Genomic DNA, 15,045 nt, shown 5'->3' on the forward strand with positions numbered 1-15,045 from the left:
GGGAAATTACTTTTGTTACACGCTCCAGTTACAGTTTTACATGATATATACACCAACTATACAATATAATAAAGATAAAAAATAAGAATAAAAAGAGATAAAATATATACACATATAGCTCTTCTGTATATATATCTGTATATATCTGTAAATTAGATTAATAACTTTATTCTTGTTTCTCTGTTTAGACTTTTTTTTTCTACCTGTTTAATTTTGGCTTGGTCCACTGAAGTGGAGGTGTGTTGCCACTTGGTTATATAAGCACTGAGCTCTTGGAAGCTCAGGAAGGTTTAAAATCAGATATTATTAACTTATGTATTCCTTTAAGCAAAAGTGAGGGTAAATCTATAATTCAAAATAAAATATGTAAGATTTGGCAGAAACAATGGGATAATCATGACACTGGTAGAGATCTATATAAAATTCAAAAGACTGTGGGGGGTAAGAGTTGTACAAAAGGAAGGCGGAAAGAAGAGGTAATAATATCTCGACTTAGAATTGGTAATACTGGACTTAATTGTTCTCTTTTCAGAATAGGGAAACATTAAACAGGGACTTGTAATCACTGTAATCAGATAGAAATGGTGGAACATGTATTAATGGAATGTGATACTGTAAGTATTCACAGGAACGTCAGCATTTAAAGTTAACATTAAATAGAGAAAAAATTGGATTTTCAATATAAACCTTCTAGGAAATGCATCTAATTCTGCTAGAAATCAGTTAATTAGATTTTTAGAAAACACTGGATTATTTAATCGTATTTAAATAAACAATATAAGTGTGTATATGCATGTGAATATTCACACATATTAATTTATATGTAAGTTTGTATAGATATTGATTCATAGATAATATGCAGTTTCGTTCATACAATTGAGGTATGAATTAATAACTTCCCTCTGACATCATTGATAACCACACTCAAGTCTGGTAGGTGGCGGTAAATGCTCCTTGAGTTGGTTGCCGAAGAAGAAGAAGTAGAAGAAGAAGAAGCTCAGGAAGGGCTGTCAGTGTGAAAATGCTGAATAAAAGACAACAGAGAAATCTGGAACCTGTGGCTGAAGCTGTTTTTTTTTTTTTTTGTTCACCTTACTGATCCTCGACCAAACTACTAAACACACTATTTTATTGTTTATCTTTTAACTCTTCACTAGTATATTATTTTTATACATTTTTCCATGGTCCACAATTTTGTGACAGTTTTTTATATAATCTTTTTGTTGCTGTAAACACCAGAATTTCTCCATTGTGGGACAATAAAGGCATTTTCTTTTCTATTCTATTCTATTCTATTCTATTCTATTCTATATTTTAAATACATAAATCCCTTTATTGTCCTACAATGGTGAAATTCACTCTCTGCATTCAACCCCTTGGGGAGCAGTGGGCTGCCTTTGTGTTGCGCCCAGGGAGCAGTGTGGGGTTAGGGGTTTCTCTCAGGAACCCAGAGTGGAGGCTGTGGTCATCAAACAGGTTTTTGCAACCTGCACAGAGCACAAGAGCACTGCTCTAAGCACTAGGCCAACACTCCCCCTACACTCCTCCCCTGAAGAGTCCAAGATTTGGTTTGTCTGCAATTCTAGAGGTTAGACTACAAGTTTAACTTAATTTCCAATTTGGTTCCAAATTAAAGTTAGGATTATTGAATACAGGGGATTATTTATCAAGTTAGAATCTTATCTATATACATTGAATTCATTTAAAACAAAAACATTCTATCTACAATCCTTACCTTGTACATAATCACAAACTCAATATCCAGTAAAGATATGGAAAGCCTGATTAGTCACTCATTACTTGACCCTATACCAAGAAATATACAGTAGGAGTAAATGGGCCTGACTAATTTCCCTCTCTATCATCTGCATCAGTTACATGTGGCTGCAGTTATGGGAATCACTTCTGACGCTTGATCAGTTTTACCACAACAGCAGGACCAGAAGTAACGCGAATGAATTTGCGGATGCCAAGCCACTTCACGGGAATGATATGCATCTGAGCCTCCTGTGAATCAGCCCACACACAAGCACATGTAAAGACTAATAGAAGAAACAAGCTTCATTCTCAGTTTCTGTGACATGAAGTAGCTACAAGGGAAGGGAAAGACACTGACATGAAACCTAAAATAAAAAAACCTGGAGTCAATAGGGGCAAAGAAAAGTTGATGTATATAAATACATTATATAAAATGGTTTAAAATCGAACGCCTCAAGCAGTGTCATTATTTTCATGCTTTTATCTGATGTCTAAAGATATACTCACTGTACCATTCTGAAAACTCCCATATGCTAATAGTAAACCAATGTCTTGGCACAAAGATTTGTGGCCAGGCTTGTTACTTTCTGCAGATGTTGTGCAACATAAACACCTTAAGAGCCATGAGCAGCTCCATATGTGCTTTCTACAGCTTGGGACTTGTCACAGATGGTAACAGAGGGATGGAGCAGTTCAATAAAACCACTACTGTCTATGTACTGGCTGACTTTGGGTTGCGGTTTTACAGTCCATGGGAAATATTTTGGTTCTCTTTAGTTTTCAGTTTTAAGTATTGTACAGTTTAACTTTTTTTTTTCTAACATAAAATTAAACTCTCACCTACTTTGGATTTGTATGTTGAGTACAGTTAAAGTTTTTATTTTCTCATGTCCCAAATATGTATTATTTGAGTTTATTTAGTTTGCATGTTGTACATTTGATATATTCCTCTTCAGAACTAATCAGACAGAAGTCATTAGGCAACTAAAAAATCTTAATATTACAAATTTGTAAATTGCCAGAGCGGAGTCATTTCTTGCAATGGCTAGTCTGCTTTTTATCTGAGAGAATCTTGTCTCTGACCAAACTTCCTATCCCAAAGTTTCCTTTGATAGATCACAAATAATAATGTGTTATTAACTTAGCCAGGATGAATAAGAGGACCCATTACATAAAAGGTCATTGAAATGTGTCTGAGAATTTAGTGACGTACGCTGCACTAAATTTCACCTTATCAGATGACGTCTTGGCCTAGGTTTCCATAGATCCAGAACACTGTTTTTCTGTGGTAAACATTAGATAAAGATAATCTGACAGCTTCCTGTGAGTCAAAGATTTATGTGTATTATGCATTCATGCTGAGAAGGTCTTAATAACCTTTGAAGAGATCTTGGAGAACGATTAAAGGCCAAAATGTTTATATTATAGAACTGCAGGCACAAAGTTTTAGAATGGATGAAATGTAAGTCCATTTTTGGCTTCAAGGGTTTGAAACATTATGAATTCGGTGTTGAAGTCCTTTTAAAAACATATGTACTGTTTTATGTCTGCTTCACTCCCACTGAAGCAGACATTAAGATCAATATATATATAGGCATATTTGACATAATAGTTCAATAGCATAACAGAAGTTTCACCTCTGAAAATTTGTTTTAATGATAAAAAAGGACTTTTTTTTTACTCATAGACAATGCTTGACTTTTTGCCACAAAGCAAGGCACAAGCAGTTTGGATAACCTTGTACACTGATATATATATATATATATATCACTGATATATATATATATATATATANTATATATATATATATATATATATATTCATTTAAAATCCCAATTTTTGTGATCATTCAAAATATTTTCATGACAACAAACAACCAAAAAAAAAAAAAAATCAACTTATGCTTTATAAAGAACTGGCTATGCTGTGGACAAAACATTCAATAAATAAATAATATAATTTCTCTTAAAAATATGAGAATTATTGCATTTCAAAAAGCCCCTCTAAATAAAGGAGTGACTGTAATGGCTGCGACACCCTGCTATTTCAGTTTCATCTGATCTACTCTGCATTGTGCCCAGACAGCTGTCTATGTAGGCTAGACTAGAGCACAGAATTGTAAACAGTTAATGTTATAGCAAAGATATGTTTTTCAATAGAAAAACTAAATATCTGTGGTTGTTTGTCTTAAATTAAATAGCCAAAAAGTAGAGAGCAAATGCTAGCTTTTGCCAAGCTCTTTATCTAACTGATCTCCTTAAAAACAGCAGCAAAATTAGGGGTACTTATGGAAAATGTTTAGACAAAATCACCCCTAGAAAATCTATAAATGTGTTGGGTGCTTTGAAAAGATCATAGGAGTTTTCAAAACTTAGCTAAACCTGTCATGCAACAGCTAATGTTGGCTGCCTGGATGAAAATCACTGTTTCACTGTATCACGGCATTATGATTGCATCTTTTATTTCTGAAATGTCTGAAATGAATAATTTAAAAGATGCTGAATTTTGTGCTGATATTCAGCATAATCACTACAGGTATAGTTAATTTTTAGGGTCCAATATTAATATATTTATTACCCATCCCGTTAGGGTAGTAAATGTGTTAATTAATCAGATAATAATCTGATTAAATGAACTCTCTGCATTTAACCCATCCCCTTGGGGAGCAGTGGGCTGCCATTGTGTGGTGCCCGGGGAGCAGTGTGGGGTTAAGAGTCTTTGCTCAGGAACCCAGAGTGTCTGTGGGAGTGGGACTCAAACTCAGAACCCCAGGATTCCAAGCTCTATGCACTAACCACTAGGGTGCCACTCCCCCTTAAATAAAGATTATGGTTTCAAACCCGGGTCAGCCGTGTCAAGGACTAAGGCCTTACATGGGAAGTGCGTGCTAACCAGTGCGCCACCAAAGCTGTGTGTAAGTGTATCAAGCTCAAATCACAGTCAAACAGATAACTCTGCACATATATGGAAAAATATCCATTCAAAATATAAGACTTTATAAACTCCCCAAAAAAAACTCCCCAAAAAACCTGAAAACCTAGTGGTTACGGCATTGCGCTTGGAATTCTGAGGTTCTGATTTCACACCCCACTCCCATGGACTGCCACTTAACCCCCACACTGCTCCCCAGGTGCTGCACAGTGGCAGCCCACTGCTCCCCAAAGGGATGGGTTAAATGCAGAGAGTTCATTTCAGTGCTCTCTACTTGTGACAGTGTGATAACAATAAAAAAAAAAAAAACAATGAAAAAAAAAAAAACCTGGAACATCATGGCAAATTTACAGGGAGAGTGGCATACAGAAGTTTTGGGCTCCTTTTGCGCATATACAAGCTTGATGAATGAGACCCCAGATCTGTATTTTGCCCACAAGTGCTTCCCAGCATGATAACCACTCCCCATGCTAATGTGTTTAATACTGATGAAATCTGCAAAATGTCTTTAAATTACTCACATTGGTATTAATGACACAACTTCCCTGGTAGACTATTTCTTAAAAGAAAGACCCTAATAGTTCTATGTTTTTTAATTATGTGTTAAAAGTTTAAGTTTTTAATACTTCTGTTTTTTTTAACCTTTTTTATCTTGCCTAAACAGAGTTGGTGTTTGTGCAAAAAAAACATTCATTTACAACAGTAATCCTAAATCCTACTAAATAAAACTAACCGAAATACAGTGTAGTACAAAACAGCCCATGAGGACAAGAGAATTACAAAAAAGTATGAATATCTCTCGTTCAACACTGAGCTCACTCCCTTGAAAATTAAAAACATGTACTCTAGATTTAATTTGTTCCAAGTGCTCATCGAGGTCAAAATCTTCTAATAGTACAAGTGTTTGTGGTCTCCTTGAATTCAGATCATTGCTGCTTGCAGCATTATTTCACTTTGAGGACTCTACAGAAAGACGGTTTTCTGTCCAGCTACACATTTATGCACTTGTCAAACAGCAACTTGATAAAGATTGACATACTGCACAATACTTATCCTCTGGGCTCAACTGTGGATGATGTCACATGCCAGGTGTTTCTTGTTTAAAAGATGATGGGAAACACCTGTACCTTAACAATGGATACGATTTGGTCAGTAGTCAGTGTGTCTGCCCTCTGGGATGCTGTTCAATTACCGTTCAAAAAAAAAGTTTTTATGGATTTTATTCTCTATGCTTTAGTAAAGGGAAGCAAAAACTCATCAGTGATCTTTTGCACTTCACTTTTCTCTGATTTATTACAAACAAAATAATGAATTATCTGTCAATTCTAAAGCTATGAGGTTTTAGATTGGCTTTTTAACACAATAGCCTTCTGTTGCAGTGTAACGCTGAAGCTATGCTCTGTTTCTTAAAGAGCAAGAAACAGGAAGGGAGGAGGAACAAGATATTTTCCAGGCATGTTCTGTTTACTTGCACATATCTTGCTTCTTGAGGAGCACATGGTCCCCGGCAGCTCTGGAAATCTAACTTCTTTAGCTCAGTCTGTCATTAAGCTCCATGACTCACACAGATACATAATTGGAATAGGTATCTAGTGTGAGAGTTCATTTCATGCAACCTTTTTCATGCACACATTCAGAATCACACATGAGTTTGATGAAAGGACTCAGTGTATACTGCTCATAAATCAGTCTGAGGCGGTGTGAAGGTTGTGGTCTAGGAAAGGGCCATAATTACACCAACAGGAAATGTTATATCATTTAAAAGTTTTTAAGAAACTGTACCATGATTACTGTTTCATTAAAAGCTTCAGGTGACATTTAATAACACAAGATTCGTATTGTTTTAGTTCCAGACCATAGTTAGCTTGTCATCATCCTTCGTTTCAAACTTAAAACATAAGATGTTTGCAACCACAAAGATAGAATCAGCAAATGACATGGAGGTGATTCAAAGCATTTAGGTGACTAGACATGGTGAGCATACTGAGGTTCCAAAAGGGCATCAGAATGGGTATGAAAGGAGGTTTAAGTAACTTTGAACTTGACATGACCGTTGGTGAGTGGTCTAACAAATTAGTTGGTAAAAAAAAAAAAAATTGAAAATTTGAAAAAGTGGATTATTCCATTAAAGGTTGGCTGGTATCCTCAGTCCCCAGAGGTCAGTTTCCCAAAGAAGGTTTAATGAAAACTCCAAGTTTAACCATAAAATCAGTTCTCTTTTAGTTTCACAAAGAGAGTTTACTCAAGCTCTGCATCTGTAACCACGGTAACATTCTCCTGGAGGTTTTCCTCAATAAACTCAGTGTCCTCTGTCTCCATCCTCCTCAAAGCCAACCATGCTGTTTCATTTCCTTTTTCTTGTTGTTTCCTGTTTAAAAAAACAAACATGTCATGTTCTTTAGACGAAGATCCAATCGATAAAGGAGAGGCCTTAATTCACAGATTATTAGAATACAATATAGAATAGAATTCAACTTTATTTTTCTTACAATGTCACAAGTACAGAGCAACAAAATTAATTCTCTGTATTTAACCCATCCCCTTAGGGACCAGTGGGCTGCCATTGTGCGGCATCCGGGGAGCAGTGTGGGTTTAAGAATCTTGCTGAGTGGCAGTCCGTGGGAATGGGGCTTAAACTCAGAACCTCTGGGATCCAAGCGCAATGCTCTAACTACCAGACCATATTAAATATTTGTCAGCAGAGGACCCTCAGACCATGTAGAAATGTCCTTTCATGTTTTTTGTTTTTACTTATTTTGTGTGTCAGATTTACTTTCATGTGTTACAATGGACTCGGACATGGAAAGGTAGGTGAGAAAGAAAGAGGGTGTAAGAATGCAGGAGAGAGAGAAAGACAGGGAGACCAAAATAGTGCATGAAAAGAGAGAAAATAAAACAAAACAGCAAAAACAAAGATAACAGAAGATGTACAGTAACTCCTAGAAGTTTGATTCTACACCTGTATGAGAGAAGAAGGAAAGAAAGCAGACAACATAACAACAAAACGTAGACAACAGACAACCAACGTAAACATCAAGAAAAAGCTTCAAGAGCAGCGGGTATCCCATAGATGTGTGTGGAAGGCAGAACCTATGATGATTATACAATATTATTCTGGATGGTATATAACTGTAGCTGCATCTTGTTTAGTAATTGTGTCTACTTGTGAACACCTAGAGCCAAACTCGCATGTTATGTATGCATGGGTATGCTGGTCTATAAATTTACAAAGCTTCTTCAGAAGGAAATTTTGCTTAATAGCAGGTGTGGGCGGCCTCAGACTTGCCCTACAGGGCCCAGGATAGATAAAGAGGTGATCCAGGCCTCAGAATCACCCCAGATAGCCACACCCACCAGAGAAGGGCAGATGAGAGTCCCAGAGGGGCCTGAGAGGCTATGGTGTTGAGGTCCCAAGGGGCAGTGGTAGTGAGCCTATGGGCTCCGCTGGCGGCCGGTCAGGGCAAAAGGGGGACCTGGAGGAGAGCCCAGATCCTTCGCATCTCTCTCTCATTTGCAGTTGTAGCACTGTTGCTCTTCCTCTTCCGGTCATATTCAGAATTCAAACTTCTGAAAGTATTTTAAATATAAAATTATTACATACACTGTGATGTCACTGCCGGAAGATGTCAGGAGTGAGGTGTTACTATACTTGTTGCAAAAATGGCCGTTCCCTGACTCAGTGACCGTGACAAAAAGTAAATATTTTAATTTTTTTACTGATTAACGCTAAATGAATTGAGTCCCCGCAAACGTATTAGTTTAAGGTAGAAATAATGATCCATTGATTATTCCTGACAGGACTTTTCCTTTAAACACATTTTCTTATGTTTTTATCAATTCTACATTAACGCTTCTAGTTTCAGAACCTGACACGATGAGTCACCATGACAACAGACGACTTCCTCTCTTCTGTTGTCATGGTGACTCATTGAGTTGGGTTTCTGGTGAGGATGTTTTATCTAGCTGTTACACACGCGCTTGACTCTGAGTGAACGTACTTGGAGTTGATTAAACTAACTCACACCAGCAGTTGTGAAACCGAAAACTCAGGGTTTGCAACCTCGGGCTAGATTAATTCAGAGTCTCAAATTTGTCTCTGACTTTATTGAAACTGCTTTGAAAGCAGACCTCAGATCTGAATCCAGTATGGCTCATTCAGGTTGTGCTGAAACAGGAGTTTTGCTCTCTGGATGTAAACATTCCATCCATTTTCTGTATGATGCTGTCATGTCATTAGGAATCCTGATCTATGTGTTTTAGTTTTAGATTCTTGTTTGTTTCTGTACTTGTCACCGTCTTTAAGGTTCATGCTTAAATCCCCCTCCAGCTGCTCAGCGTTCCTTAGAATAGTCTCACCTGACTCCCATGTCACTAATCACACCATATACTGTATTTGTTTCTTGCTGGATTTTTTTGTTGCCGTTTTGCTTCAAACTTTATCATTGCTGACACAATTCTGCTGCATGTATATTTGGATCTGCTGGTGAAAATTCCCAGTCATCCAGGTCATAGTCATTCCAACAAGTTCCATTTTGAATTGACAAAGCTTCCTCGATGGGAAGCGAAACCTCTTCAAACTTGGAAACAAAGTCAAGTGGATAGTTTTTTTTTTATATATATATTTGTATCCTAGACAACATCACATGATGGCAACATGACACACACTTTCTAAAAGTTCTACCTCTTGTCAGTGCTCTAGATGTTTTCCAAAAAAGTGTAAGTGATCATCTGGATGTTTATAGAGAACTATAAAAAAAGAGATGATTTTGCTCTTTTTCTCATTTGATCAAAACATAAACATAAAAAGGTATCGTAGATGAGTTATTGGTGAACTCTTGGAATAAGTGGGACTCTCAATGGAAGGTTTACTGCTCTAAAATGTTGCTCATTAGGAGTTTACTGAAGGGAATTCCAAAAGGCTGACAGATTCATGGAGATCCATTGAGCTCCATGGTATAGCCTGTGAATCTGAAGAAAGAAATGTAGGTAAACACACTTAATTCTTGATGTAAATGAGGAAACTGATCATTTTTTACATTGAGATAAGTAAGTTTAGGGAATTTTTTTCACAAAAATAGAAACTTATTTGAAAACTGCTTTATGTGTTGAATTTGTTTGTTAATACGATGTGGTTGTTGGTCTGAAACATTTCTGAATATCAATTGGTTTACAAGGTGCAAGTGCTTCTCAACGATTGCAGCAATGACCTAAGGATAGGGCTACTTACTATCATCCTTTATTATACAGGTACTTACTCTGCTTTGACAAGCGTTTACTCATTTTTCAAAGCTGTGAGCGTTAAGTGGCTCCAGCCGCAAGCTGTCCGGCCTAATTTCAACCAACATAGCAAATAATTATCACACTTAGGGGAGCAAATAATAAGTTGATGTAATAGAAACTAAATTTTACACCCTTCTACCTAATACACACAAAACTTAAAAAAACTTAAGTGCTTAATAAGCAACAAACAGTGTTTATACTCATGAATGGACTTGATGTTGCATAAAATCTATGTTTGGATCCACATAAAACACATTTTTTTTATAGCAAAATAGGAAGCAATTTGAGAGCAGCCTTATTAATAGTCTTTCTACCCTGATATTTTATTCTAGATTGTGCATCTGCATGCACCCAACACTTTTTATCAGGATCTGGTATTTTCAAAGTTGACTTTCCCTAGAGGTAAGACTCTCTTAAAAATTTGGACAAAAAGACTGGTGCTAATTAAAGGCAAATAGCTGTTGTATAATGTGTGTATTAACATCCAATCATTGTTCATCACTGTCTAGCCTTTAGGACACATATTTTCACACACACTACACTTACTGCTGGCTTCGTATGATCTTCCCTCATTTATGCAAGGTCCAGAAGTTTCATAAATAATAATAAAATCTCAAAACACTCAGGCAGCCCAAGTGAGTTTGTGAGCATGGGTGAGATCAGACCTCTGGGCGGCTTACAATGTCAGATCCATAAGCGAGAGAAGAGTGCTACTGAGATATAATCACACAATCTCAAGACTTTAGAGTTTTCAGAATGTGGGTAGTTACCTTTCTCACATATACAGGGTGACTTTGATTTCAACTTACACATTTTTTGAATATCACCACTTCATTTATCAAATTCGGGGTCCTGCTCAGGTTCAGGTTAGCAATATTCAGGAGTATTACAGTGTGGCTGGATATGGGCTGACATTACAGTATGGTGTCTTTGATAGCAGATTTTTCCAGTTTGACACCAGGGTGAATTGGTGATTTCCCACATGAAAAGTTTACACAGAAGACGGTTTTGGTAGCTAACACAAATATATTTATCGTTCATATTTTTTTTTTAAACAAAACAAGTTAAATGGATGGTTTTCTAAAATAAAGTGATGTGAGATAATATTTTTTTCGTGCCCTTCCAAGAAGGTGCTGTTTTTTCAGTTGGAAAAAAATATGCCAATCTGTTTGTCTCCTGTCAGTTTAATTCACTCATTAATGCAGTGCTTAGAACTAATGATACATCTGATAAACCAATCACATTCTGAATATCAAATGTTTTTTTCCTCAGGGCTGCAGGATGTTCTAATTGTCGCTGATGAAGATTTTGATTCAGACAGACCATGCAGATCAGATCAAAGACTTCTGACGGCATTGACACCGAGTTTGTCCGCCCAACATCTGGATTTCTACAGACCCAGAACTTGCTTGTTGTTTTCAGATTAGTAGCTGGAGCCGCCCTTCAACAACAGCCTTCAAGGGTAAAGTAGTGACATATTTAATATGGATGCTTGATCCTGAAAATCATTTAATTTGTTTTGTATGCTCAATGTACTATGTATTTTGATCTTAATCTTTGTGTTTTCATGAAAATTAGCATTAAGGTAAGAACATTTAATCATTTTTTTTTTTTTGGAGGGTGGATGTGGTGTTAAGAGTGCTAATAAATATGAAATAATGAGTCATAAAGATAACCTTACATACATAATAGAAAGTATCCTTTGAAGCGCAGTACACTAATCTACTTCAATGGTTTAAATTAACAACAAAGCAGCTTCACTTCATCCGCATTACTTCACTAGAAAGACAAATGTTCCAAAGGAAGGTTTTCCTTACACATCTTTTGGACTAACGCTCTCTTCTTTGGTCCCCTTACATCATGATATAGTGACGCAGGTTTGAAAACAATGATGTGTTTGCTGCTCATAAAGTTTGGTCAACTTCTCTAAGGAAACCAAAGCCTCTCTGTCAGATCTGAGTTGATTAATGCAAAATGTTTGTTCTGTAGAGACCCAGTTTCTCCAAGGAAAAACATGATAAAATCAAAATCTTTAAATCCTTTAATTACTTCCATTGTTTGCATATGCTTCCTGCTCCCTAAAGACACTCCTACGATCAGTTTGCATTTGTTTTCCTATTGCACCTGGGGTAGTAAAGTCAGTGGTGGACCTACTCTGCTGGTCTAAAATCAATCAGAAACACTAACCTACATTCACAACTTAAACTTTAAATTTCTTCCATGGAAATGTATTAATTTATTCCAGCAATCCATTCTCTCAAGTATTTATCTTGGTTACTCTGCTCCCATTACATCTATGTAGTTGCTATATTTTATGTCCAATCAGGTTTCAGCATCTGTGCTTTGCAATCCAATCTGCACAGGGCCTTCAGAATCGGTAGTGCTATGCTAGCCGATGTGACCTTTACAGTATTAACAAGGAATGTTTTCCTCAACCAGTTAGAATTCAGATTTGCTGCACAGGGCCAGCTAGTTAAATGTCTTGAGTAAGAACATCAAAATATCTGTGTCCAATTCCTAGAAAGGGTGTATTCCTAGGAACTGGTTCTCTGCACTGTGTCATGCACACCAAAGAACATCCTCTATTGGTGCAGAAAATATTAGGTATAAAAGTAAAATCGTCACTTTACTGAGCAACCACATAAAGTAAAAAGAAACCTCCACAGATGAACTGTGTTTGAGATATGTCTGTTCCCACTGTGTGCAGGCCTTTATTTTGCTCCTATTCTTGCTCCTATCACAGTATTATGTACCTGCATTTATCTTGTGGTATTGACAGGTTACCATGAGAAATAACATTACTGTATTGACTTGGTGTGTATTTGGCACTATAACATAAAACCTTCTATCACCATCTGAAACAAGCTGCCACAGATTTTTGGAAAGGTTGAAAATGGCGCTGCATGAAAACCCCAACTCTCACTCACTATTTATATACCGGTACTATAGTACGATGAGACATTGCTGTAGAAACATTGCAACGGCTACTCAAATATTGGAGCAATGAAGCAAAAATAACATTTGGTTATTTCTAATCTCATGCTACACATCATTTAATATTCTTGCCATATTAAATGCTTAAATCTGTGAGTAAAACAAAGGGCTGCCCCTGCTTTCTAAATTATTTAAATAATAATCATCTTAACACTTTGGGTTAGACTCTTAGAATATTTGTATTTTATTCCCATGCATTTACTCGATTATTTGAGATAGAAGACAAAATAACTGAGAGGATTATGTCAATAGTAGCACCCTCAGTAGTGACACAGCATAACTAAAAAGAATTTTTTAATACTATATTAACTTAAATGGTAAGAGAGGAAACCATGCGATCAAAGCTTTTCCTCAAAACAATTTAGGTACCCTAACTCACAAATAATCTCTCTATGCACATCAGTATTTATCTTCATAATCCTATTGGCAGAAAAAGCCTGAAAACATTTCTTTATGAAGTTACAAATACTTTACTCAAACCTGCATCCATTACGTTCCAAAACAAAATGCCACACGTTTGGATGGAAACCACCTCGAGACACAATGTCCTCCAGAGTTTTCATTCACAGTGATAATGAGATCAGAACACTCCAGATTAACACGGTATTTTACTATTTACTACATAAATGTCTGTATTATACAAAGAACCAGTAAATATTTTTTTGACAGTTTTCATGTTATCTGTTCATGTTGATTAACTGAAGTAGATTTTAAGAGGAGTTTTTTTTTGTGAATACAGTTTTTTGAACAACCTGAGAAAGTGTTTCCAGGCATAATCAGTTTTGGTTGTGAAGGTTTCATACGAAGCTGTTTTATGCTTGCTTTTTTGACTAGAATAAACTCTGGCAGCACATAAATATTGCCTCATGGCATGGTCAATTTAGTGCAAAAAATACGTGCGCAAAATAGCTTTTCCACAACGACATACACAGGTGTATATATATACGCTGTCATCACTGTGTATATGTTTTAGCAAAGACCCTATGCTGAGAAAACGCAGCACAGAAGAGTTTATTTAATTAAGTCAACTTGAGAAAACCTTTTTGCAGAAAAAAAATGTGGTGAAGTTTGGTCTAAAACCAACGTGCCTAGTGGATTGGTAGTACTTGTTATCGGAAAACTGTCTTATATATCAGCCATTTTAGTCCTGAGATTGGGTGAAATAAAACAATAATCTAGCCAGCAGAACTTCACCAGTAGTTTACCCACAATAAAGAGTCAAGCCAGCCAGCCATGGCCTGTGACCCAGAAAGACCAAGAAGAGTTCACTGATTAAGTCAAGAGCATGAGATGGTTGTAACTTCACTCATAACCATATTTGTTACTGATGCACACAACAGTGAACTGTTGTAATGCTGAGTGTGTTTATATTTGGATCATGGATCCAGACTTTTGTTCTAACTCTTCAAACATTCATCTCTGAAGGTGTTTTATAATTATGTCTTAAGTTTCCTGTTGTTAGTATAATAACTGTAAAATGAAATCACTATCAGAATTCAGTGATGGGCCTTTTTACTGTCAGAGTGTCGACTCACAGAAGTTATGCTGCGGATGTGAGTAAAAACGGAATATTTCACAATGAAACAATTAAGAATAAGCAAATAATTACTTCTACATTCTTTATAATGTTAATAGGTATGACGTTAAGTGTGATGTGATCACATTGAACAAAGCCAGTGTAACATAAAAAACTTCAACAATGTAAACGCCTTTACTGTCCCACACAGGTGAAATTCACGCTCTGCATTTTAACCCATCCCCTTGGAGAGCAGTGGGCTGTGGTTGCGTGGCCCCCGGGGAGCAGTGTGGGGTTAAGGGTTTTGCTCAGGAACCCAGAGTGGAGGCTGTGGGGATCGAACCAGGTACTTGCAACCTTCATAGGCTTCACTGGCTCTGGCTTTCAGTGTTGTTGTGTCCTTGGGCAAGACATTTCAGCTGCATTGCCTACTGATAAAGGCCCGGTGGCGCCAGTGTACGGCAGCCTTGCTTCTGTCAGTGAGCCCCAGGGCAGCTGTGGCTACAATGTAGCTAACCATCATCAATGTGTGTGTGAATGGGTGAATGACTGAATGTAGTTTAAAG

This window comes from Cyprinodon variegatus, unplaced genomic scaffold (assembly GCF_000732505.1).
Source record: "Cyprinodon variegatus isolate N-32 unplaced genomic scaffold, C_variegatus-1.0 Scaffold149, whole genome shotgun sequence".
NCBI classification, from domain to species: Eukaryota; Metazoa; Chordata; class Actinopteri; order Cyprinodontiformes; family Cyprinodontidae; genus Cyprinodon; species Cyprinodon variegatus.